At 44.7% G+C, this 27,483-nt stretch overlaps 1 protein-coding gene across 3 annotated transcripts in view; it reads right to left on the bottom strand.

The window, feature by feature from the left end:
- Positions 1 to 27,483, bottom strand: part of LOC139753440 (uncharacterized) — a 499,944-nt gene that overhangs the window by 226,583 nt on the left and 245,878 nt on the right. The gene's annotated exons all lie outside the window — the stretch shown is intronic.

The raw sequence follows: 27,483 nt of genomic DNA, 5'->3' as shown, positions 1-27,483 counted from the left end.
CCCCCCCCCCCCATACACATGTATATACATACGTCCACACACGCAAATATACATACCTACACAGCTTTCCATGGTTTACCCCAGACGCTTCACATGCCTTGATTCAATCCACTGACAGCACGTCAACCCCGGTATACCACATCGCTCCAATTCACTCTATTCCTTGCCCTCCTTTCACCCTCCTGCATGTTCAGGCCCCGATCACACAAAATCTTTTTCACTCCATCTTTCCACCTCCAATTTGGTCTCCCTCTTCTCCTTGCTCCCTCCACCTCCGACACATATATTCTCTTGGTCAATCTTTCCTCACTCATCCTCTCCATGTGTCCAAACCACTTCAAAACACCCTCTTCTGCTCTCTCAACTACGCTCTTTTTATTTCCACACATCTCTCTTACCCTTACGTTACTCACTCGATCAAACCACCTCACACCACACATTGTCCTCAAACATCTCATTTCCAGCACATCCATCCTCCTGCGCACAACTCTATCCATAGCCCACGCCTCGCAACCATACAACATTGTTGGAACCACTATTCCTTCAAACATACCCATTTTTGCTTTCCGAGATAATGTTCTCGACTTCCACACATTCTTCAAGGCCCCCAGAATTTTCGCCCCCTCCCCCACCCTATGATCCACTTCCGCTTCCATGGTTCCATCCGCTGCCAGATCCACTCCCAGATATCTAAAACACTTCACTTCCTCCAGTTTTTCTCCATTCAAACTCACCTCCCAATTGACTTGACCCTCAACCCTACTGTACCTAATAACCTTGCTCTTATTCACATTTACTCTTAACTTTCTTCTTCCACACACTTTACCAAACTCAGTCACCAGCTTCTGCAGTTTCTCACATGAATCAGCCACCAGCGCTGTATCATCAGCGAACAACAACTGACTCACTTCCCAAGCTCTCTCATCCCCAACAGACTTCATACTTGCCCCTCTTTCCAAGATTCTTGCATTTACCTCCCTAACAACCCCATCCATAAACAAATTAAACAACCATGGAGACATCACACACCCCTGCCGCAAACCTACATTCACTGAGAACCAATCACTTTCCTCTCTTCCTACACGTACACATGCCTTACATCCTCGATAAAAACTTTTCACTGCTTCTAACAACTTTCCTCCCACACCATATATTCTCAATACCTTCCAAAGAGCATCTCTATCAACTCTATCATATGCCTTCTCCAGATCCATAAATGCTACATACAAATCCATTTGCTTTTCTAAGTATTTCTCACACCATATATATATTTTTTATTATTTATTTTATTATACTTTGTCGCTGTCTCCCGCGTTTGCGAGGTAGCGCAAGGAAACAGACGAAAGAAATGGCCCCCCTCCCCCCATACACATGTATATACATACGTCCACACACGCAAATATACCTACCTACACAGCTTTCCATGGTTTACCCCAGACGCTTCACATGCCTTGATTCAATCCACTGACAGCACGTCAACCTCGGTATACCACATCGCTCCAATTCACTCTATTCCTTGCCCTCCTTTCACCCTCCTACATGTTCAGGCCCCGATCACACAAAATCTTTTTCACTCCATCTTTCCACCTCCAATTTGGTCTCCCTCTTCTCCTCGTTCCCTCCACCTCCGACACATATATCCTCTTGGTCAATCTTTCCTCACTCATTCTCTCCATGTGCCCAAACCACTTCAAAACACCCTCTTCTGCTCTCTCAACCACGCTCTTTTTATTTCCACACATCTCTCTTACCCTTACGTTACTCACTCGATCAAACCACCTCACACCACACATTGTCCTCAAACATCTCATTTCCAGCACATCCATCCTCCTGCGCACAACTCTATCCAAAGCCCACGCCTCGCAACCATACAACATTGTTGGAACCACTATTCCTTCAAACATACCCATTTTTGCTTTCCGAGATAATGTTCTCGACTTCCACACATTCTTCAAGGCCCCCAGAATTTTCGCCCCCTCCCCCACCCTATGATCCACTTCCGCTTCCATGGTTCCATCCGCTGCCAGATCCACTCCCAGATATCTAAAACACTTCACTTCCTCCAGTTTTTCTCCATTCAAACTCACCTCCCAATTGACTTGACCCTCAACCCTACTGTACCTAATAACCTTGCTCTTATTCACATTTACTCTTAACTTTCTTCTTCCACACACTTTACCAAACTCAGTCACCAGCTTCTGCAGTTTCTCACATGAATCAGCCACCAGCGCTGTATCATCAGCGAACAACAACTGACTCACTTCCCAAGCTCTCTCATCCCCAACAGACTTCATACTTGCCCCTCTTTCCAAAACTCTTGCATTTACCTCCCTAACAACCCCATCCATAAACAAATTAAACAACCATGGAGACATCACACACCCCTGCCGCAAACCTACATTCACTGAGAACCAATCACTTTCCTCTCTTCCTACACGTACACATGCCTTACATCCTCGATAAAAACTTTTCACTGCTTCTAACAACTTTCCTCCCACACCATATATTCTTAATACCTTCCACAGAGCATCTCTATCAACTCTATCATATGCCTTCTCCAGATCCATAAATGCTACATACAAATCCATTTGCTTTTCTAAGTATTTCTCACATACATTCTTCAAAGCAAACACCTGATCCACACATCCTCTACCACTTCTGAAACCACACTGCTCTTCCCCAATCTGATGCTCTGTACATGCCTTCACCCTCTCAATCAATACCCTCCCATATAATTTACCAGGAATACTCAACAACATATATTCCTATGAGTCCACGGGGAAAATGAAACACGTGTTCAATTTGCCCCATGGACTCATAGGAATATCTTGATCACGCGCAAAATTGTGATCCTTTCCAATATATATATATATATATATATATATATATATATATATATATATATATATATATATATATATATATATATTGTACTGCAAATCAACCTTTCCTGGTAAAAATATATATAGATGTTCCAAGGTGTAGCAAGAGCCAGCGTTTGTGGTAAATTTCACAGAAATATATCAAAGGATTTTGAGTGAACTGTGTCTGGACGGAAAAACATATATCCTTTTAAAGATCGAAAAAAAAAGAAAAAAAAAAAACTCGCCTCACTACTGAGCTGGGATTGAGTAAAGCCCTTAGAAAAGAAAGAAAAAAAAATGGTTTTGATACAAAGAAACCGACAACAGGTAATTTTAACTACCCGGAAAAATGTTACATTTACTGAAACGCGGATGTGAACGCTCCTCTGGATACACTGGTAACCAGGGACAACAAGTAGTTCCTTGTTACCTTGAGCTATATTGTATTTCCAGTTCTTGAAACTAACCTGCTCTCTGACACGTCGGAAAATGGATGCATCCCACAACAGCATAATATTTCTTCCAGAGGATGATTCAACATACGAGGGAATAACATAATCTACATTTAGTAAAACAAACCGTGCTCAAACTTGTGTATATTTTCACTGTACAGTCTAGGAAAGCTGCAGATATCACAAGGCTTATATGAATATGTGTGGTTTGCGTAACAAGGCGTTTTCTTTTTAAAAGCGGCTGCCACATGATGCTCTGCTCTACGAAGGCCACGCTGGTAGCGAGACCCTAAGATCACCGACCTTCAGAGCATTCTTACCTGAAGGGGATTTTAATCACTCCGTGTTGCTGGCTGGAGGCGCGAGAATTCTATTTCGTACCTGGATGTTGCCAGAGGTGATTTCGTTCCGATGATGAAATGCTGTACAGGAATAAACACCTACGTACTGTGTAACCCTCCGGCAACACTAGATAAAACAGCTTGATTCTTGAACCTTTCTCGGGGCGATCATACAGAGCGATCCTGTTTTACTCGGTGTGAATGACAAATTCAGAGCAACACTAAACCAAAACGAAGAATCTATACCAAGTTACTTATCGTTCTTATAAATATATCGACAACAACGCTGAATGGCAATAACCTCGACTTAAACCTTAATCTTCAAATATATATACAAATATACAATCTACCCAACAGTTTCTAGGTCTCACAGGCTGACAAGTAACTTGAGCTAGTCGGTAGCTCAGGTCGACTTGGGTCTTAATCATCTTAACTTAATCTGAACTGTCAGGACGGGATGGTCCAACCAGGCGTTATGACTTGCGTGAAGGTGCCGCGCGGACTTGGGACATAATCGAATCGATCATGTGCTCCGTACGAAGCTTCCAGTCCTTTGCTGGAGACCTCAACCTGTCTTATTACGATCCTTGTTCCTTCCTCCTCAGACTGAACACCAACCAGGTCACTCCAGACATTTGTCGACAGGAGAACACCGCGTCCTCGTACACTCGCTCCTCACGACAGATCACCAGTCTCCTCTCGCCTTTGCAACAGGAGGTATCCCAAGGTACTTTGAGGGTATACAGCAGTTTTCTCCAACTCGTTGACTTTGTGCATAATCTAACATAACTGATCAATTGTTCACAAACTACAGTGATACTTCTAGTCTACCATACATCCCTAATAAAAGGTTAATCAAAATTCACTAGCACTTCCCACTCTTCCATAATGATAGAACACTAACACTTGTAATTTCTTAGCTATGCAAAACATAAGAGGAACTTCGTGAGAAGCATACGGCAACTCACAATCACTGGGGATAGAGCAAGCTTGTCCAGAGTGTAAACAATCTTACAATACTTCAGGCTAAGGTAGGAACCGCTCAAGCTCGTCCATGCCAACGTGCTATCTGCTGCTGCCGCTGCTATATGTAATCATAGCGACGAGAAACCTTGATGCCCACAGCTTGAGAAAAACCACCTCCTCTGAAGTCCTGGTGTGGTCTGTCTCCGTCCACACCCGTGCTCTTCAGGATCATATGATATCACTCACTTTTAAGCCCATCACTTCCCTTCCCATGTTCCACCTTATCATCTCTCTGCCCTTGAGTTACTACGCCCTTGTATACAATGCAGTTGTGGCCTCGAGAGTCGGTGAAACTGCTAACTAGGTAGGTGGACCTACTGCAATGTTACTAATCATACTGCATCATCTCTAAATACCGACATACACGTTTGATTTCCTCCGTTGTACTTCACCTGTTGTCTAACTTAGCCTTACGTTTATAAGGGAGGGCTAGTATACAGGCATACAGACCCAAGAGATAATAGTTCCATTGTGACATTTCAATTCATTCATTAATTATACTACTGGGAACAATGCAGACCAGTCTTGTTAATAAATAATCGATTTAGACTCACAAACGGAAGGCTCAAAATACTTTCAATTTTAGGTTATATATATATATATATATATATATATATATATATATATATATATATATATATATATATATATATATATATATATATATATATTTATATTTATATACTTATTCATTTTGTTTTGTCGCTGTCTCCCGCGTTTGCGAGGTAGCGCAAGGAAACAGACGAAAGAAATGGCCCAACCCACCCTCATACACAATGTATATACATACACGTCCACACACGCAACTATACATACCTATACATCTCATGTACACATATATATACACACACAGACACATACATATATACCCATGCACACAATTCACACTGTCTACCTCTATTCACTCCCATCGCCACCTCGCCAACATGGAATACCATCCCCCTCCCCCCTCATGTGTGCGAGGTAGCACTGGGAAAAGACAATAAAGGCCCCATTCGTTCACACTCAGTCTCTAGCTGTCATGCAATAATGCCCGAAACCACAGCTCCCTTTCCACATCCAGGCCCCACACAACTTTCCATGGTTTACCTCAGACGCTTCACATGCCCTGATTCAAATCCTGACAGCACGTCAACCCCGGTATACCACATCGATCCAATTCACTCTATTCCTTGCCCTCCTTTCACCCTCCTGCATATTCAGGCCCCGATCACACAAAATCTTTTTCACTCCATCTTTCCACCTCCAACTTGGTCTCCCACTTCTCCTCGTTCCCTCCACCTCCGACACATATATCCTCTTGGTCAATCTTTACTCACTCATTCTCTCTATGTGCCCAAACCATTTCAAAACACCCTCTTCTGCTCTCTCAACCGCGCTCTTTTTATTTCCACACCTCTCTCTTACCCTTACATTACTTACTCGATCAAACCACCTCACACCACACATTGTCCTCAAACATCTCATTTCCAGCACATCCACCCTCCTGCGCACAACTCTATCCATAGCCCACGCCTCGCAACCATACAACATTGTTGGAACCACTATTCCTTCAAACATACCCATCTTAGCTTTCCGAGATAATGTTCTCGACTTCCACACATTCTTCAAGACTCCCAGGATTTTCGCCCCCTCCCCCACCCTATGATTCACTTCCGCTTCCATGGTTCCATCCGCTGCCAGATCCACTCCCAGATATCTAAAACACTTTACTTCCTCCAGGTTTTCTCCATTCAAACTTACCTCCCAATTGACTTGACCCTCAACCCTACTGTACCTAATAACCTTGCTCTTATTCACATTTACTCTTAACTTTCTTCTCTCACACACTTTACCAAACTCAGTCACCAGCTTCTGCAGTTTCTCACATGAATCAGCCACCAACGCTGTATCATCAGCGAACAACAACTGACTCACTTCCCAAGCTCTTTCATCCACAACAGACTTCATACTTGCCCCTCTTTCCAAAACTCTTGCATTCACCTCCCTAACAACCCCATCCATAAACAAATTAAACAACCATGGAGACATCACACACCCCTGCCGCAAACCTACTTTCACTGAGAACCAATCACTTTCCTCTCTTCCTACACGTACACATGCCTTACATCCTCGATAAAAACTTTTCACTGCTTCTAACAACTTTCCTCCCACACCATATATTCTTAATACCTTCCACAGAGCATCTCTATCAACTCTATCATATGCCTTCTCCAGATCCATAAATGCTACATAAAAATCCATTTGCTTTTCTAAGTATTTCTCACATACATTCTTCAAAGGAAACACCTGATCCACACATCCTCTACCACTTCTGAAACCACACTGCTCTTCCCCAATATATATGTGTGTGTATATATATATATATATATATATATATATATATATATATATATATATATATATATATATATATATATATGTATATATATATATGTATATATATATGTATATATATATGTCCTTGTTCCCTCCTTGTCCTTGTTCCCTCTTGAGGGAACAAGGAGAAGAGGGAGACCAAAGTGGAGGTGGAAAGATGGAGTGAAAAAGATTTTGTGTGATCGGGGCCTGAGCATGCAGGAGGGTGAAAGGAGGGCAAGGAATAGAGTGAATTGGAGCGATGTGGTATACCGGGGTTGACGTGCTGTCAGTGGATTGAAGCAGGGCATGTGAAGCGTCTGGGGTAAACCATGGAAAGCTGTGTAGGTATGTATATTTGCGTGTGTGGACGTATGTATATACATGTGTATGGGGGGGGTTGGGCCATTTCTTTCGTCTGTTTCCTTGCGCTACCTCGCAAACGCGGGAGACAGCGACAAAGTATAATAAATATAAATATAAATAATATATATATGTATATATATAAACGATATATATTGAACCAAGGCATGTGAAGCATCTGTGGTAAACCATGGAAAGTTTTGTGGGGCCTGGATGTGGAAAGGGAGCTGTGGTTTCGGTGCATTACACATGACAGCCAGAGACTGAGTGTGAACGAATGTGGCCTTTGTTGTCTTTTCCTTGAGCTACCTCGCGGGCGCGCGGGAGGGAGGAGGGTGCCATTTCATGTGTGGCGGCATGGCGACGGGACGAATGAGGGGAAGCAAGTATGAATATGTACATGAGTATATATGTATATGTCTGTGTGTGTATATATATGTATACGTTGAGATGTATAGGTATGTATATGTGCATGTGTGGACGTGTATGTATATACATGTGTATGTGGGTGGGTTGCGCCATTCTTTCGTCTGTTTTTTTTTTCTAATTTTCCATAAGAAGGAACAGAGAAGGTGGCCAGGTGAGGATATTCCCTCAAAGGCCTAGTCCTCTGTTCTTAGCGCTACCTCGGTAATGCGGGAAATGGCGAATAGTATGAAAGAAAAGAAAGAAATACACACACACACACACACATATATATATATATATATATATATATATATATATATATATATATTATACATATATATATTCCATGAGAGAAAACAACTGAAACATGATATTAGCAAGAGCTTATTCATGTTCACAATATATATAAATTGTCACTTTATGCTTTACGTCTTTTTTTAAAACGAATCCTGAACGATATACATTATAGCCTCGAACTAGTAAGCTAAACTGCTCTCAACATCAGTCCTAATCAAATTCTAAAATTAATATTGGTGGCTTCCACACCAAGTTAGATGACCAGATTATTGAGGGAGGTGGATCGGCCGACACAGGCTCAGCCTCTCCTTACCCCAGCGTCAACCCGTCTGGTAATCCAGCACAAGACCCACAGACTGGGCACCCAGCACAGCAGCACCCACCCTAGACTGCTGGGTCACCCTGACTAGATACCCAGCACAGCACCCCTTAGACTGCTGGATGAGTTAGCCTGACACCCAACACGGCACCCCGAGAGTGCTCGGTCAGAGAGAGAGAGAGAGAGAGAGAGAGAGAGAGAGAGAGAGAGAGAGAGAGAGAGAGAGAGAGAGAATCAAGAACAGCTGGCGAGACTTCCGCTAAACGAGCAAAATCATTAGAGAGAGACACAGTCTCTCTGCTCTCATCTCCCGTCTCTCTCACTAGCTTTCCCGTCCGTCGCCTCAACCCTGCCAGTCTTCCCTCCCGCCACATAACATTCTCTCTCTCTCTCTCTCTCTCTCTCTCTCTCTCTCTCTCTCTCTCTCTCTCCGTCATCCTTCCTCTTCTGACTCCCATCACATCACCTCTTCCACTCTCTCTCTTCCCTCCCATCACGTCACCTCTCCCACTCTTTCCTCCCATCACATCACCCCCCCTCTCTCTCTCTCTCTCTCTCTCTCTCTCTCTCTCTCTCTCTCTCTCTCTCTCTCTCTCTCTCTTCCCTTCCCATGCGTCTCTGAAGTGGGGTACCATAAAGCACGACTCAGGGCCCCATTTTCTTTCCTCTGTAATGACACTAGAGACAGGAGTCGACGTCAGAATCCCCAAATCTGCCGATGACATGAAATTCAGAAATAAACCTCCAATGTTAGGGAGACTCTCCAGTGATTGAGTGATACTTAACGTTCTTTTGCAGCAGTTTTTTGACAGCTGTAATAATGTACTATCAGTTATGTAGCTGAGAACGCTACTGAGGAGCATCGTTTTCTTTATCATGTTGGTGGACCACATGTAACACCTCCCTTTCCCTCCAATCATGCGAGCTGTTCCATCATATCCTCCCATTACATCAACTACATTTCCTTCTCGTCACCTCACCTCAACGATCCTTCCTTTTCCACTGCTTCGCTTCTTCCTCTATAGCTTTTCCTCTCATCACCTCGCCTCTCCCACTCTTCCCTCATTCTACCTCACCTATCTCACTCTTCCCTTCCATTATCACACCTCTCCCACTCCTCCCTACCATCACCTCATCTCTCCCATTCTTTCCTTCCATTACCTCGCCACTCTTCCCTCCCAGAATATCGTCAATATTCAGCGATTCAACGTTCTAATAATAAATTACAGTTTTAGGACCTATTGACAGGTTTTCGGAGAACTGATCTTTGATCTCCCAATGTTTAAAAACATATAAATGACCAATAGCGGAACACCGACTGCCTCCTTTGGTCTTGCCTGGGACTACACTTACATTTCAATACTCGCTTAGCAATTTTTATAAACCCTTTACAGACACAGACACACACACACACACACATTCCGCGCAACATCAAAACTAGGAATTTATACTTCCTCACGGATTGCTTACATATTTGATGTCCCCGGTACAGAAATTTATCCTGCGAAAGTGCCTCTGAGAGTCATTTCCATGAATATGTTATCAAAGGAGCTGTGAGATTAAGCGTATTAATATCTCACGACATTGGCGTCAGGTTAACAAAACAGCGAGCGAGCGAGTGAAGCGGTTTTGTGCACGGAGTCAAAACAGATTCGCGCCGCGCTGCTGTGGAGATACGCTGCAGTGTCGCTGCCGAATCATGCAGCTCTGAAATAACGCTAGGAGTAGCTCGTTCATGTGGTTCTGCAGTTCACTGACGGGCGGAGGTTATATAATGAACTAGGGACGTCGTGTCGTCATAGGGGTAAATGACCCAGGTCGGGCGCGGAGCGGAGGCCTGGCGTATGTAACGAGAACAGGGATGTTACGTTCGGTGATCTTAGCCATACGACAGCTGAGGCGATCATACAAAGAAATGCGAACAGGCGTAGAGCACTGGGTCATTCCGAGGCTGTTTCTGATACAAGAAGAGATCAGAGACGTAGACCTTAGTGTGGAGTGAATATAATGGTAAACACATCACAAATAGATAAGGAAATGAAGTATTTGTGTGTGTGTGTGTGTGTGTGTGTGTGTGTGTGTGTCATGGCGACGACCATGAAGCAGCCAAAGAAGGCAATAAACATTCAGATCCCTCACGAGGGGGATTTGATCCAGGTCAAAGAAAAGAAAAAAAAAAAGCCATTAAGCGCTAATCACGGACAGTCGGATTTATCCTGTTGAATCCGATTGTCCGGGGCTGTTGGTGGGCTGAGTGGATTACCCGTGTCCTTGAGTGGGTTGGGAGGCAAGTCTTCACCGGGATGCTGGTGGATCTAACTTACTGCACGTCGAGTGGGTACGATCGTGGCAGTATTGATTTAGATGTTGGCGGTGGTAGTAGTAACTGGGCCCGTGCTGTTGCCGGCCATGGCTGGGGTTTAATGGGATCGTGAAAATTGTATGGATTCCCGTCGGACATGCAAGATAGCCAACGCTTTAACCATGACTACCATGACTTGACCTTACTACGACCATTGTCCCCTACCGACTGACTGAACCGCTCTGACCCTGACTGGTTAAGAGGGCGACGAACAAGCCCTGATTGACTGTGGGGCGGTTATCAGCGACCCAGATCAATTTGGCTGTTTTTACCGCTTCATACGCTCTTGGCTGATTACAGAGTGACTGCATGAAATGATTTTTCCCCCCTAAAAACGTGTTTCACACAGGTCATCATCTGACTTCCATACGTTATGTATGACTGACTGACCTCTATCAGGTCACACTTGCGTCTGATCCAAGTTTCCGTTTGATTTACGTCAGCTCTTATGTGTTCTTTGGAACATATCGTCCTCCTGACCTTTGGTGTTTGAAGAAGGTCCCAATGTGACCTTCATCAGTAAACATTCGTGCAGGACAGGTCGTCTTCTGTGCTCTCTTAGGTCACACTTGTACAAGATAAATCAACCCTTGATATTTTTTACCGGGTCACAACAGTGGCTAAAGCATCATCACCAACTGATTTAATGTCAAGTTACATTTGTATTTCAAATACGGTCAACATTTTTTTTCTTCAGTCACATGTATATATCTACGAGTCATAGTCATGATTTCACCAGTCATATGTGTATCATACTTAAAGTATGGTATCCATACCATCTTTGTCATGTCTCATGTTTGACTCTGACGTGAACAACATAATCATCTCAGTCAAGTATCTTAGTTACAACCACCAATCAGAAACGGTCGAATCACACACACACACACACACACACACATATATATATATATATATATATATATATATATATATATATATATATATATATATATATATATATATATATATATATCCGGATCGTAATCACCAATTCCGTTTACCTCTAACAACTCTACAACAACTTTACAACAAGTACTAAACTTGTCTGGGAGTTATTTTCTGGTTAGAAACATCATTCGAAGAAAAAAAAGGGGAGGAAAAAGAAATTCGAAAACAATTATTCTTTCCAAAAGTTACGGATTTAAAGTCAAATATTTCAGCAACCTCAACGCTCAACTTCTCTACCTTCCCCCACCACGAATGTCTCTACATGTTGAAAACTTGAGTAAACTGTGCCAGTGTGCTCTACACCAGAGGCCTGGGTCAGAGCGTGTGAGGGGGGTCGACCTTCCGTGAGGGTATATCATCATCACACACACACACACACACACACACACACACACACACACACACACACACACATATATATATATATATATATATATATATATATATATATATATATATATATATATATATATATATATATTCCTATGAGTCCACGGGGAAAATGAAACACGTGGACTCATAGGAATATCTTGATCACGCGCAAAATTGTGATCCTTTCCAATATATATATATATATATATATATATATATATATATATATATATATATATATATATATATATATATATATACTTCACGGCAAGACAAACTGGAACTAATAACATCTAATTACGATTCTACCTATAAACAACTACCCTGCCAACGAGGGTACTTTATTATAAATGGACCTGTGTTTGTATTCGTTACATTATTTTTGTACATAATCTGTTTAATTATATAACATATACATAAATGTTTGGGCATGTCAACCCACGGACATGATTCTGAGTATATTTCGATGTTGTCTAGATCCGAATCTTACTATAATACGAGCGAGGAAAGACAAAGAGCTGGGAACTATTCTGACAATGCAATGCTTACAGAAAACACCTATGCCAACACTGCTCCTACATCCCACACCTGGAGAGCCTATGCCAACACTGCTCCTACATCCCACACCTGGAGAGCCTATGCCAACACTGCTCCTACATCCCACACCTGGAGAGCCTATGCCAACACTGCTCCTACATCCCACACCTGGAGAGCCTATGCCAACACTGCTCCTACATCCCACACCTGGAGAGCCTGTGCCAACACTGCTCCTACATCCCACACCTGGAGAGCCTATGCCAACACTGCTCCTACATCCCACACCTGGAGAGCCTGTGCCAACACTGCTCCTACATCCCACACCTGGAGAGCCTGTGTTCTACTGATTTATCCACATGTGTAGGGAAGCAAATGTGGTAACACATGCCATAGCCTGTGATAGGAATGCCATAGTTGCCATATGGTGTCATAAGTCCTCTGGATGCCATATGTGCCACTCCTGTCATAAAGGTGTACCATTCGTGGCAATGGCAGTATTAGTAAAATGTCGAGGGTGTCACACACGCAGACTTGGGTGAGTTACCCCATGTGTCGTGTGACACCTTAGTGTCGCGTGCTGGTAAGGGCGATAACCCAACTGCGTTTGCCACTGGTGTCGCATGCTGAACTCCAATACAAAATATCTCTGTCTCTCTCACTGTTTACACATTTAAGTAATCACAAACAGATACACACACGAGCGCATGATGGTCGAGGCCTGGTACAGGCAGTCGGCTTACAACCGAACACAGGTGTTCGTCCTCCCCTCGGGGCTGGTCGATAAATGGGCACCTGGCTTAGGCTGGTGTGTGTGTGTGTGTGTGTGTGTGTGTGTGTGTGTGTGGATGCATATATACATACGAGTAAAGACATGGTAGAAATATACAAGGTTAAGAGACGGGGCAACACAAGCGTAAAACTGTCTCCCTGTAACATACACAGACGTGCAGGATATCATTCCTCACGGTAAGCGTAGTGTGTGTGTGTGTGTGTGTGTCTGTATGTGACACAATGCTACCACAGGTGCTGCATGAAACAAGGCTGACCTGATGTTTCATCAGTAAATGGATGCTACATCTGCCGCAGGCCTCCAGTGAAACTGGTTATATATATATATAATATATATATATATATATATATATATATATATATATATATATATATATATATATATATATATATATATTTGATTCATATGTTACACGTAATACAGGCACCAAGAACCTGTCACCAGAAATAAACTGATATACCTATAAAGTCTCGCCATATGATCCCCTACCTCCACCACGCATCATGGCCACATTCACAATGGTCTTGCCACAGACTATATATAGCTCTACCGTCGCACGTTGCTATAGGCTTTCCTACATCGTTCTCACATTCGGTTGAGCTGTCGTCAAAGACTTCGAAGCAACCTAGTCATGTCGCCATATCTGCTCCCTCAACTTTCACCATGATCTGTCCTTACTTCATCTTTACCAAGGTTGTCGTGGACACCCTAGTCTTACGTGTCTAGCATCACCACAACGTCGCTATGGGCTCTCCTGCCACAACAGCCTTCTTCTTGATCATTTTACTAAAGTCTTTCTCGTGGTTCATACTGGATTATCTTGCCACGATCCTACCTTAGCCGCATGCCTGGCATAGCCTCTCCCTTTGTCTTAGTTTTTTGTTAATTTGGCGTCAGGGAATATGCTACAAAAAACTTTTTCATTGTACATTATTACATTATACTGTACAGTCTGTAGTTTTACTCCTATAATGATGTCATATCTTTCTCGTTCATCGCAACTCCCTAAGCCTACACGTTTCTTGGCCACGGGTCCACCCGTTTTACGTAAAGATATTACCACAAACTTTTTAGTTATACCATAACTTTAGTTGTACCATAACTTGAGTTGTACCATAACTTGAGTTGTACCATAACTTGAGTTTTTCATAACTCGGTATCTTGTACTTAGTTTTACCAATCTACGTTGACATTCATAGTCTCGCTTTCGTACAGCAGACTGCCATACATCTTCCAGCTTCTGTCAGTCTTCTCCTTTCACATTTCTGCTTCATAGTTTCCTCAGATTTACCACATATTGCCATGAGGATTCTACCACTGTACGTTGCCACATTCTCTCTCGCATTCCGTCACATTGTGTGTCTTTGGGCACGTTTCCATGCCTTCCCTTTGCCTATAGAAGCGTCCCCATACCCTTCCTTGTGCCTGTGGGCGAGTCCACTTTGCCATTCAGGTAACTGTGGACGCGTTCCTATCGCCCTTCTAGTGTCTCTAGACGTGTCTTCGATAGACCTCCTGGTATCTCTGGACGCCTACACAGAACCTTCCAGGTGTCTTTAAACCCGTCCCTACTGTGTTCCAGGTGTCTTTGAACGCGTCCTCACTGCGTTCCAGCTGTGTTTGAACGCGTCCTCACTCTGTTCCAGATGTCTTTGAACGCGTCCCCACTGAGTTCCAGGTGTCTGTAGACGCGTCCCCACTGCGTTTTAGGTCATCTGTGCACGCGTCCCCACTGCGTTCCAGGTCATCTGTGGACGCGTCCCATAGGCTTCGTGGTGCCCCTTGACGCGTCCCCACTGCGTTTCTGGCGCCCCTGGACGCGTCCTAACTACGTTCCCGGTTGTCTCTCGACGCGTTCCCCGGCTCGATGTTAATTATGCATAGGTTGTCTGGCCTGCGGGTAGAGCCGTGGGACATCACAGTTTACAGATAAATTCCCCATCCTCCACAGTTCCACATTTACCACAAGAATTTTTCAGGGGACTTGGATAAGAAAAAATGAATATTCGTCACAGCTGATGTGTAACCTTTACCGTAATTTGGTATTCTGAAATGTGTGTTGTCAATGACGTCAACATGATGGTTATACGAGAAAGGAAGAGATAGGAGTGAAGAAAGAAGTAGAAATGTCCTGTGCTGGTGTAAGGGAGTATAGTCAGTGTTACACCCAGACCCTCCTGTTGGAGGTGAGGAAGGCTACACCCGGATATTGCTGGTGGCGGTGAGGAAGAAGCCAGCGCTACACCCAGACCCTACTGGCGTAGGCGGAGGGGGTGAGGTAGCCAGGACTATACTATGACATGTTTTGGCGGATATCCAGCAGGACGCCCGCTGCTAACTTCGAACATAACAGAATACTCCCTCTCTCTCCCACCCGCCCCGGGGACACGTCCCTCCCTAAAGGCGTCCTGTCGCGACCCTTGTTGTTCTACGGTGGAAACCTTCACCCCCTCCCCCCCCAGCTGGTGGTATTGTTGACACCCCCCCCCCCCCCCCCCCCCGCCTCACCCACTGTGGCTGGCACGTGCGGGGCAACAGTATGGTAATCTCACACGCCAGGTGGAGGGAACTGGGGTGAGAGAGAGGGAGAATATTCGTTCATGTGGCCTTAACGTATAAGGAAGTAAATCCCTTTTTTTTTTTCCCAGGCCACTGCCGGCTAGAAGTGAGGGAGGCCTTTATTTTTGCCCGCTGTGTGACACACGCACAACGACATGGTGTTCCTGCATAATTTCTCGCTTTACAAACATTACTCCCGAAAGCTGAGGCAAAACTCCCGTTTGTATGCTGTGCATCAGCGTGTGTGTGTGTGTGTGTGTGTGTGTGTGTGTGTGTGTGTGTGTGTGTGTGTGTGTGTGTGTGCGATTACTATTTGTGTGTTACGGGGAGCGAGTTTTACACTCGTGTTGTCCCGGTCTTTTAATCTTGCACTTTTGTAAAATGTCTTTACTCCTATGTACGTATGCACACACACACACACACACACACACACACACACACACACACACACACACACACACACGCACACACACACATACACACACACATAGAACACACATACACGCACACACCAGCCTAAGCCAAGGTACCCAAGGATGAACGCCTGGGTTGGATGTAGGTAGACTGCCACCGCCCAGAATTCGAACCCATGCGGGTCCGACCCCAGGCTGGCCCCGTGATGTCTCATAGTCAGTAACTTTAACCACTACACCACGGAGATGTGTGTGTGTGTGTGTGTGTGTGTGTGTGTGTGTGTGTATAAAAAAGCATCAGAAACACACCAGGATTGGCTAAGTAACTGCTATTCATTTATCTTTAGATCGTCTTCCCTTACTACCCGTGTAACAACCATGCAGGGTCATCCACACTTCCTGCTCGTGGGGAGGGCAAATCTGTACACGACTCGGCCAGTGTCATACTTGTTCACAACCTGTACCACACGCCTGGACAGGCACAGGACACAAACCCCCGACGCAGGTCACTCCAGGTCAGAATTAAGAACTAACCCACACCCACCCTAAACAGCAAGGGGGATGAGATCGTCGGAAGTGATGATGTGACCTTTGACCTGACCCTTTTAAAGGTTATCGTACTTTAAGGGTCGTACCGACGTGTCCAAGGGTCGTGAATGCTCTGGCGGTGAAGTGATGATGAGGAGACGTTACTGTATCATTAGGTTCGTTAACCCACAACGGACAGGGTCTTTCTCAAGACCCGGATCGTGTGTGACCTGTTGTTGGTGGTGTGTGTGACCTGCTGGTGAGGTGTGGCTTGCTGGTGGTGTGTGTGACCTGCTGGTGGTAAGTGTGACCTGCTGGTGAAGTGTGGCTTGCTGGTGGTGTGTGTGACCTGCTGGTGAAGTGTGGCTTGCTGGTGGTGCGTGACCTGTTGCTGGTGGTGTGTGACCCACTGCTGGTGGTGGTGTGTGACCCGTTGCTGGTGGTGGTGTGTGATCCGTTGCTGATGGTGTGTGACCTGTTGCTGGTGGTGTGTGACCTGCTAGTGGTGTGTGTGACTTGCTGGTGAAGTGTGGCTTGCTGGTGAAGTGTGGCTTGCTGGTGAAGTGTGGCTTGCTGGTGAAGTGTGGCTTGCTGGTGGTGTGTGACTTGCTGCTGGTGGTGTGTGACCTGCTGCTGGTGCTGTGTGACCTGTTACTGGTGGTGTGTGTGACCTGCTGGTGAAGTGTGGCTTGCTGGTGGTGTGTGACCTGTTGCTGGTGGTGTGATCTGCTGGTGGTGGTGTGTGACCTGTTGCTGGTGGTGTGTGACCTGCTGGTGGTGGTGTGTGACCTGCTGGTGGTGGTGTGTGACCTGCTAGTGGTGGTGTGTGACCTGTTGCTGGTGGTGTGTGACCTGTTCTTGGTGATGTGTGTGACCTGCTGGTGGTGTGTGTGACCTGCTGGTGAAGTGTGGCTTGCTGGTGGTGTGTGACCTGCTGGTGGTGGTGTGTGACCTGCTGGTGGTGGTGTGTGACACGTTACTGGTGGTGTGTGACCTGCTGGTGGTGGTGTGTGACCTGCTGGTGGTGGTGTGTGACCTGTTGCTGGTGGTGTGTGACCTGTTGCTGGTGGTGTGTGACCTGCTGGTGTAGTGTGGCTTGCTGGTGGTGTGTGACCTGTTGCTGGTGGTGTGTGACCTGCTGGTGGCGTGTGAACCCCACTGGTTTATTACCTGCTAATGGTGTGTGTGTGTGTGTGTGTGTGAGAGAGAGAGAGAGAGAGAGAGAGAGAGAGAGAGAGAGAGAGAGAGAGAGAGAGAGAGAGAGAGAGAGAGAGAGAGAGAGAGAGAGAGAGAGAATTTCTAAAAATAACTTCAGATTAACTTTCAATCTAACTTCAATTAAAAGCTAAAATAAAAGGAAAAAAAAAAAAAGAATCTTATTTCGTTATCTGCCAACCGCTCGTCCCCAGTGAAGTACCTCATTATGCTGTCAACAACTTGACGAAGGAAGGAGAGAGAGAGAGAGAGAGAGAGAGAGAGAGAGAGAGAGAGAGAGAGAGAGAGAGAGAGAGAGAGAGAGAGCTTGGCGTTCCCCCTGAGCCCAGCAGCCGCTGCCACATTAACAACACACCTCCCTAACTAACAACAGTCGACCTCGCACCACCAGAAGAGAAAAAAGAAGGAAAGGGCCAAACGTCGTTAGCGTCCATGGTACTACCCTTTGAGTATGCTGACGTCACACCTCTCACCTGACCCTTACGGGTCGTTAAGTCGTGCTGTGGTAATGATTGTGTCAGCCACAATGAAACTCAAGCACCACTTGCAAGCTGGCTGTCCCAGCCTTTCCCCCTCCGAAGCTTACAAACCTTCCCTCCCAACTATAAGCTTACAAGCCTTCCCATCTTCCGACTATAAGCTTACAAGCCTTCCCATCTTCCGACTATAAGCTTACAAGCCTTCCCATCTTCCGACTATAAGCTTACAAGCCTTCCCATCTTCCGACTATAAGCTTACAAGCCTTCCCATCTTCCGACTATAAGCTTACAAGCCTTCCCATCTTCCGACTATAAGCTTACAAGCCTTCCCATCTTCCGACTATAAGCTTACAAGCCTTCCCATCTTCCGACTATAAGCTTACAAGCCTTCCCATCTTCCGACTATAAGCTTACAAGCCTTCCCATCTTCCGACTATAAGCTTACAAGCCTTCCCATCTTCCGACTATAAGCTTACAAGCCTTCCCCTTCCCCCGACTAAGCTTTCTCTTGAGGAACACTTTTGATGGTTATTCAACAATAAACCCTGAGAGCTCGATAGGTTATTAATTCATTCTTCCGTTGCACGGTGGATCCCTCTGGCCGACGGCCTCGATGCGGAGTGGAAGAGGGAGTTGATGGCAGAATAGGGATGGTCAAATAGGGATGGACATAACCTGAGGAATTGGGAGTGTGGACCAGATGAAGGAAGACCTGTTGGCCTAGAATGAGGTTGTCTGATGAGGATGTAGGAACGGACGGTGTCCTGTATTTCTAAATGGGAGATAGGAGAGTAGAATGGGATGAAGGAATGGGGCTGGATGATGGAGTGAGTGGGAGAAGAGGAGGAGGAGGAGGAGGAGGAATGTGGAGATGGAGTTGAAGGCAGGAGGGTTGAGGACAGTGCTAGGAGGTGGAGCATTACAGAGGAGTGAAATGGGGGAGGAGGACTTGCACCCCCACATCAACATCACTTTAACTCATCCAACATCAACATCAGTTACACCGACACTGGACTCGCATCCCCCCAGAGCAACACTAGTTATCCCAACATCATTGACGTTATATAACTATTGATAGCAGTCAATTCTACCTCCTCACACTCACCATCACCACCACCAGCAGTAGTTATACACTCACCATCACCACCACCAGCAGTAGCTACACACTCACCATCACCACCACCAGCAGTAGCTACACACTCACCATCACCACCACCAGCAGTAGCTACACACTCACCATCACAACCACCAGCAGTAGCTACACACTCACCATCACCACCACCAACAGTAGCTACACACTCACCATCACCACCACCAACAGTAGCTACACACTCAACATCACCACCACCAGCAGTAGTTATACACTCACCATCACCACCACCAGCAGTAGTTACACACTCACCATCACCACCACCAGCAGTAGTTATACACTCACCATCACCACCACCAGCAGTAGTTACACACTCACCATCACCACCACCAGCAGTAGTTATACACTCACCATCATCACCACCATCAATACAACTAAACCCAGACACTTGAGTCACCAACAATATCAACACCATCCTCTCACTTACAGGTGAGGAACCACACCAGCATCACCACCAACATCTTCACCATCAGCATCATCATCTTCATCACCAACATCATCTTCATCACCACCTCCCACACCACTAACACCCACATGACCATCCCCAACATCACCCAACATCGCCACCACCCATATAATCACCATCACCACCACAGGTAGACCATGTCCCTGGCTCCCATCTGTAACAGGAACCTCTCCACCATACTCAGCGCCATCACCTGTACCACCACAAACACCCGAAATGGGAAGACACGGAAATATTTTTCGACACGCGTTGTCTGCTGGCGGCGAGCGATGGCACGGAAACACCCTGCAGTGAGGTGGGTTCGCTACGTGGGTGCAGGTGGGAGGGGGTCGAACCTTGAGTGTGTGTGTGTGTGTGTGTGTGTGTGTGTGTGTGTGTGTGTGTACGCAGCACACCATGATACCATGGTGTGATCTGAAGCAAAAAAAAATGTGAATGAAAAAGACACGGGGAACAATGTCAAAAATATATTTTCCCTTGCCTAGTAACATTACTCGTCAGATGGATGGTACATATTGCAATACTATCTTACTACTCCTCCCTCCATCACGAGAATAACCTCTCTATGATCATGGCAAACGAGAAGACTGTGGAACTGAGTTAGTTCTTCCTCAGTCTTTCCTAAATCTGATCAACAACCTGGAGGAAACTAGCTAAAAAATAAAATAATAAGTTTTTGAAAAGAATTTTCTTATGGTAAAGTCATATGTTGTCTCGTGTCACACTACGTGTCCAAACCCTCCCTTGACCTCCTCTCTTTCACCACAACTCATCTCCAGCCATGTATGCATGCTGCTCTGCTCTCCTCACTCGTTACCCACAGTCGTCAACTAACACCCGACTCGCGACACCCAAGCCATGCACATCTCCTCCTCCTCCGACCTCCGACACAGTGATTATAATTCCTCCTCTGATCTCTGTCATGGCGTCCTTCACCTCTTCTTCCTCGTCATGGAACTTCCTCCTCCGACCTCCATCACGCACCCTTCCTCCTCCGACCTCCATCACGCACCCTTCCTCCTCCGACCTCCATCACGCACCCTTCCTCCTCCGACCTCCATCACGCACCCTTCCTCCTCCGACCTCCATCACGCATCCTTCCTCCTCCGACCTCCATCACGCACCCTTCCTCCTCCGACCTCCATCACGCACCCTTCCTCCTCCGACCTCCATCACGCACCCTTCCTCCTCCGACCTTCATCACGCACCCTTCCTCCTCCGACCTTCCTCAGGAGAGTCTCTCCCGCTCTGTGTACCTCCCACAAAAAAAGCAGGTCATGGTGTCACGGAGCACCAGCGTTGCTCCACAATCAAAACATGTGCCCATTTTTTTTTCTTTTTTGGCGTTACTCCAGAGAAGAAAACGTGACAAAAAATGACAACAGAAAACGTGGAGCCAATATTTCTATCCAGAAATCTTACTTTGAGGTCATATATTTTCCTAGGCAACAGCAATGAAGTCGTATCATCTTAGGGTAATGAGGTCAAAATATGAGGAGGTTATTGTAAGTCATCTGTCGGTGGGATAGGGCGGCGGTCCCAGTCCCATTTTTGGCCACTTAAGAAGTCGTAGGGAAGGAAAAATCCACTTAAACAAGGAGGTAACACTGTCACATCACTGGCGAGGCTGGCTGACCCACACCTGCCACCTGCCACCTGCCAACCTTTCCAAATGATTTATTTTCTCTTCAACTCTTAGTAAAATAAGACTAATATCAACCATTATTCATGGAATTTCACATGAAAACATTTACGTACATAAAGCCAAAAAAATATTAAAACCCTAAGTTCAAAGGTTCGTTTTTCACACACACACACAAATACTTGGACATTGAACATGAAAATGAAATCGTTACTCATTTGGAGTTTAATCTTCTACACAATACTGGACATGGAATACATCACTGTGAATGACCCTTGGGAAATATACAATAATTCGGCACAATGCCAAACCCGCTCTCGTGGTAATTACACACACCAATGCCTCACATTAAAAAAAAAAAAAAAATCCCCTTGGGTGAACAATACATTATGCCAATCCTAACAAGAAAGAGAAACAATTCGAATAAATGAGAAACAGACGTAAATATCCATCCGTACTGGCGGTCATAGTCATGCAGTCAGATGGATATTATACGAGCGATGTGAGCAATAACAGTGAGGACTATCACCTTACCAGCCACGCAAGCTGAAGAGTTTAATATTCATGCAGCGTTTTGCATTACACCAATGTTGTTTAAGTCACATTAAAACATAATTCCCCGAGTCTTATTACAACGGGTTGCAGGTGAAGTTGGAATAATTTCTTGTTCTGCGTCCAGGCCAGTAATGAGTCACGCTCTGATAAAGAAATTGAAGAAAATTTATTGATGTGGAAAAAGAGGGCGAAAATTTAATGGCATATGACCTTTTTCATGTTAAAAAAAAAAACTCTGCTTAGGTAAAAGAAAGCCAAAGGATATGAAAAACCTTAATACAGAAAATAATGTTTATGTCAAAATGGTGAACTCATCAGCTGGAGCGTGGTAGAATATATGGCGGTGAGTAAAAGCGAAAGTTCCTGGCATTTTTTGTAGTTGAAAAGTTGGCCATTATAGTGTCATACGCGTCTGAATAAGAAGAGGGCAAGGAGTTCTTAAAAGAGGTTAAGGTGTGAGAAATGACGATCAATAAGGATGGAAGTGGGGGAAAGTTGAAAGCCAAGACCAGATTCATGCGAGGGAGGTATAGATCAGAGAGGTGTATGGAGAACTCTGGTGAGATGAAGGAGTTGAAGAGAAACATTCTGTGGTTAAGAACCTCTCATGACAGAGTGTTTATCTCAAACCTGATGTATAGATATGATCCCTTAGTCTCCCTAGGTCCTAAGAAGAAGACAGATAACCCTACGGACAATAGTAGGAAATGGATCAAGAGGACGGAGCAAAGAGTGATTTTGAGCAAGACATGTGGTGCGAAGAAATCGTCAGAATGTTGAATGGATTGCCAAGGGAAACGAGTGTGGTAGGGAGACTTTTAAGTGAAAAATGTATATGGTCTTATTGCTAAAGAAGAGGAGGTAGACCACGAGCAGAGATGGGTAGATACAGTGAGGGACTAATATTTAGTGGGGTTTCGGACTGGGGTACCTTGGCTGATCATGTATGGTGAAGGAAATCCGCGTGAGGATGGAGCTGTTCATAAAGATGGTAGTATCACTTTAGGAGTTAATATACAAATGTATAATTTCGAAGTGGTGTTATGATGTGGGAGATAACCTTCCCTTGATGGTACGTGTGTGACAGATGAATAACAATCCTTCCCATGTAAATGACAATGAAACTCAATATGATGAAAAGATACATAAATGCCTATAGGAAAAGACTGATAGACAGAAACAGGGATAGATAGATAGGTAGGCAGACATATAGGCATGAGGAGAGGTAAAGAAAATGCTATGTGGAAAGAGTTTAAAGATTCCAGTATGTGTGTGAGTGTGTGTGCGAGATTACCTATCAAATATAATTAGGGAGGGAACTCTTACATTCTGGGGTTCCAGCTATGAACTGCGTATCTTTATTTCTGTTTTTTCTCTTGTTTCCAATTCAAATTCACTCTCTCTGTGAACAGCTCGTTTTCCCACGTGCTTTCTACCCCGTTACTGTTCTCTCTCTATAACCACCACCAGAAGGTCTGACGATCCAGAGACTAACCAGCTATCCATGACCTACCCCCCTTCAGATCTGACGGTTCAGAGACCAGCCATCCGCCAACCACAACCACGAGATTTGACAGCCAGGATCCCAGTCACTCTAGCGACAACCACACTGTCGTCTAACAGCAGATAATTCAGCCCCTCTTCGACCACCAACATTCGTGGGCTCACACCTCAGCCACAGACAGATCAACCATTACCATAGCATCTGGCAGCCCACGACACAACTACCACTCACCCACAACCACCAGTGAGTCTGGCGGCCCATAACCAAGCCAATTAACGGCCTCCATCATTACGTCCGGCAGCCTATCATAACCCAGCACCTCAGCAGACACCAGGCTCGAGGTCCACAACATGCCACCACCATCCAGCACATCTCCTAAACACTGTCTGAAACTTCCTGTAATTTATGACCTGAAGTCTATGCAAGTGCATCAGCTGCTGAAGTGTTGAGTTTGGAGATGCATCTGTACACTAAGTCCGGTCGGTGAGTTGATGGAACAGTATTACGGGTCCTTCGACTGTAGGAAATGGTGAAGAATTGATAAACGATGCATGAATCATACAACTGTTGTTTGGGAGTCAACCTAGCTTCCGTTGCCTATAACTGCTACATTTCCATCCCTCCCTCCCCTTGTTTGGGAGTCAACCTAGCTTCCGTTATCTATAACTGCTACATTTCCATCCCTCCTTCCCCTTCGTCATAACCTCTGTAAAAAAAAAAATTACATGGCTTTGTTATCATCACGTTGGTGCAAACCATGACATCTGTCGGCAGACAACTCAAGAGAAAGAGAGAGAGCCACCCACCAGCAACCACTACCCCATGACGCCTAGTGCTCCCCACAACTCAAAGAGCCAATCAGGAATCACAACTATGACTCCTGGCAACACACAACGCAACCACTTAACAACATCCATCACCATTAAGGTCCGGGAATTAGATGTTAAAGACCATCTAAGAGCTTCTGTAGCCTGCCTCCGTAACTCTCATTAAACGGATCAGCTGCTGAAGCGTTCAACTTGCAAGAGCATTTACATAGTAATTCTGGTGGAAGTTGGTGCGTTATCATCACAAGGTCTTCGCCCGGGACAAGATAACGGGGAATTAACGCTCCGCTCCTGAATATTGCAACAAATGAATGATATTCATTGTGGACGATCTCTCCTTATCACTGAAGCCGTGGGTCGTCATCATGCTGTGCTTGTGTGTCTGTGCTTGATGGGACTGCGTGGGTCTGAAAATATTATAATCCCTTTGCCCTACCATTTACAGGATAAGCCTTCGGTGCAACATTAAACTTGCCGGTCATACTGGAGTAAGTCAATCACTCAAATTGTTTTGAGTACTGAATATCCGTTTTAAACTCGTGAAATCCCTCGTCGTTTACCTATTTCCTAACTTATGTCCATTTTTTTCGGGAAATTTCTACGATATTCGCATTAATTTTCATCTTGGCGTAGCGTGTTAGAGAAATACTTCCTCAAGTCCTCCCGTGTGCTACACTAGCCTAGCTTCCAATGTGACTCCTTGTTCTAGACTTCTCTTCTTTTTTTCTAGTATCATGTAGCATAACCGTTCTATGTCAACATCGTCCTGGCTTTAATATGGAACATTTAGTTCTGTGACGTTTTGTGTGTGTGTGTGTGTGTGTGTGTGTGTGTGTGTAATTACCATATGAGATTAATATTCATCTATTACGAGAGAGTTGTACATTCATGTTGGCCATTGTCTCTGGCAGTAAAACAGTTCTCCCTCACCACCGCCAGCCCTTCGTCACACCGCCCTCCACAGGGAATATCCCCTGAAGTGGGTCATGGCAGGTGATGAATCGTGTTAGTGGGAGGACTTGAGTCACACTGAGGAGGAGGAGGAGGTTCATGGTGCAAGATTTTGGTCCGGGTCTCTACCAATGACGGGCGCCTTTGTCTTATACACGCTCAAGATATATATACAGTCATGCATAGATAGACAACGTATGCTTGGCTTAAGTGTGTGTGTGTGCGTGTGTGTGTATATATATATATATATATATATATATATATATATATATATATATATATATATATATATATATATATATAGACGCAGCGGCCAAATACCTAGTGTTTATGCATGACTGTATATGTTATCTTGAGCGTGTATAAGACAAAGGCGCCCGTCATGGGTAGAGACCCGGACCAAAATCTTGCACCATGAACCTCCTCCTCCTCCTCCTCAGTGTGACTCAAGTCCTCCCACTAACACGATTCATCACCTGCCATGACCCACTTCAGGGGATATTCCCTGTGGAGGGCGGTGTGACGAAGGGCTGGCGGTGGTGAGGGAGAACTGTTTTACTGCCAGAGACAATGGCTCGTTATAGAAGATGATAATTCACTTTACCTCGTTAGGTTACGGTTTAACGATATAACGAGGTAATTACTGCTTCATCAGGTCTGAAGCCAGTTGACTGAAAGACTTAGGGTAAGTGGAACCAGATTTTCTAAGCTTGTATGTCAGGAGACAGACTACTAGTCGAGAGTATGGTCGAAAAAGGACGTTATTTCCTCCCAGCGGAGATAAGAGAGTGGAGGGCACAGCCTAGGGATAGGCTGTATATCTCAACACCGTATTCAATGGCGAGTATTGCTACACATCTATGATAGTACTGTATATCTGGGGCAATACACCTAAGATAGTTCATCATATATGGGTTAGTACAATACACTTCAGATATCGCGATATAATTGGGATAAACACCTCATATATCGCTATATAATTGGGATAAACACCTCATATATCAGTACATAATTGAGATAAACATCTATCGCTATATATCTGGGATAAACGCCTCAGATATCAGAATATAACTGGAATAAACACCTAAGATATCACTATATAACCGGGATAAACAACTCAGATATCACTATGTACCTGGGATAGTGTTATACACTCAGGATATCGTTGTGAAAAAAAAAAAGATTCTAGATAGCATCTGTTGCTCTAAATAGAACCATAAGCCAAGTGCATGATCCTTAGAACCTGTCTTACGAACAAACACCTTACGATACAGTGTTTTGAAAGTCACTTTCTGAGGCTTCCGTGCTCTGAAATGCATACGTGTATGCAATTACATCTTCTACCACTAAAAGAAACCGAGCACTTGCAGGCATATGAAAACGAATGCATACTAACAGCAAAATTCGATAATCATAAGAGAACACAGCATGACCACTTAAAAGTAAGCTCTGCTAATCGAGTCCAAGGAAATAGTCTATCAAGAATCATACATTGCAACAAAATTCTACGAACATACGGAATTATTACCTCAAAAAGTTACCTTTTGATGGGTGATGTAGAATGAAAATACAAATATTCTACATGTTGGTCCCATGTTTTTACAGACAACTGGTGATGCTGCTGAGACACCTGACGGTGTGTGCCTTACATGTGATCAGCTGTTAATGTTACGTACGCACTCGGATACGATGCAAACGAGTCTCACTAAATGAAAACCTCGATCATAGTGTTGACCCAACTTTGCCCATCCAGAACT

The sequence above is a fragment of the Panulirus ornatus genome, chromosome 2 (genome assembly GCF_036320965.1).
Source record: "Panulirus ornatus isolate Po-2019 chromosome 2, ASM3632096v1, whole genome shotgun sequence".
Lineage (NCBI taxonomy): Eukaryota > Metazoa > Arthropoda > Malacostraca > Decapoda > Palinuridae > Panulirus > Panulirus ornatus.
Note: the sequence above shows the minus strand (reverse complement) of the source record. Positions and strands in the feature narration are given on the sequence as shown.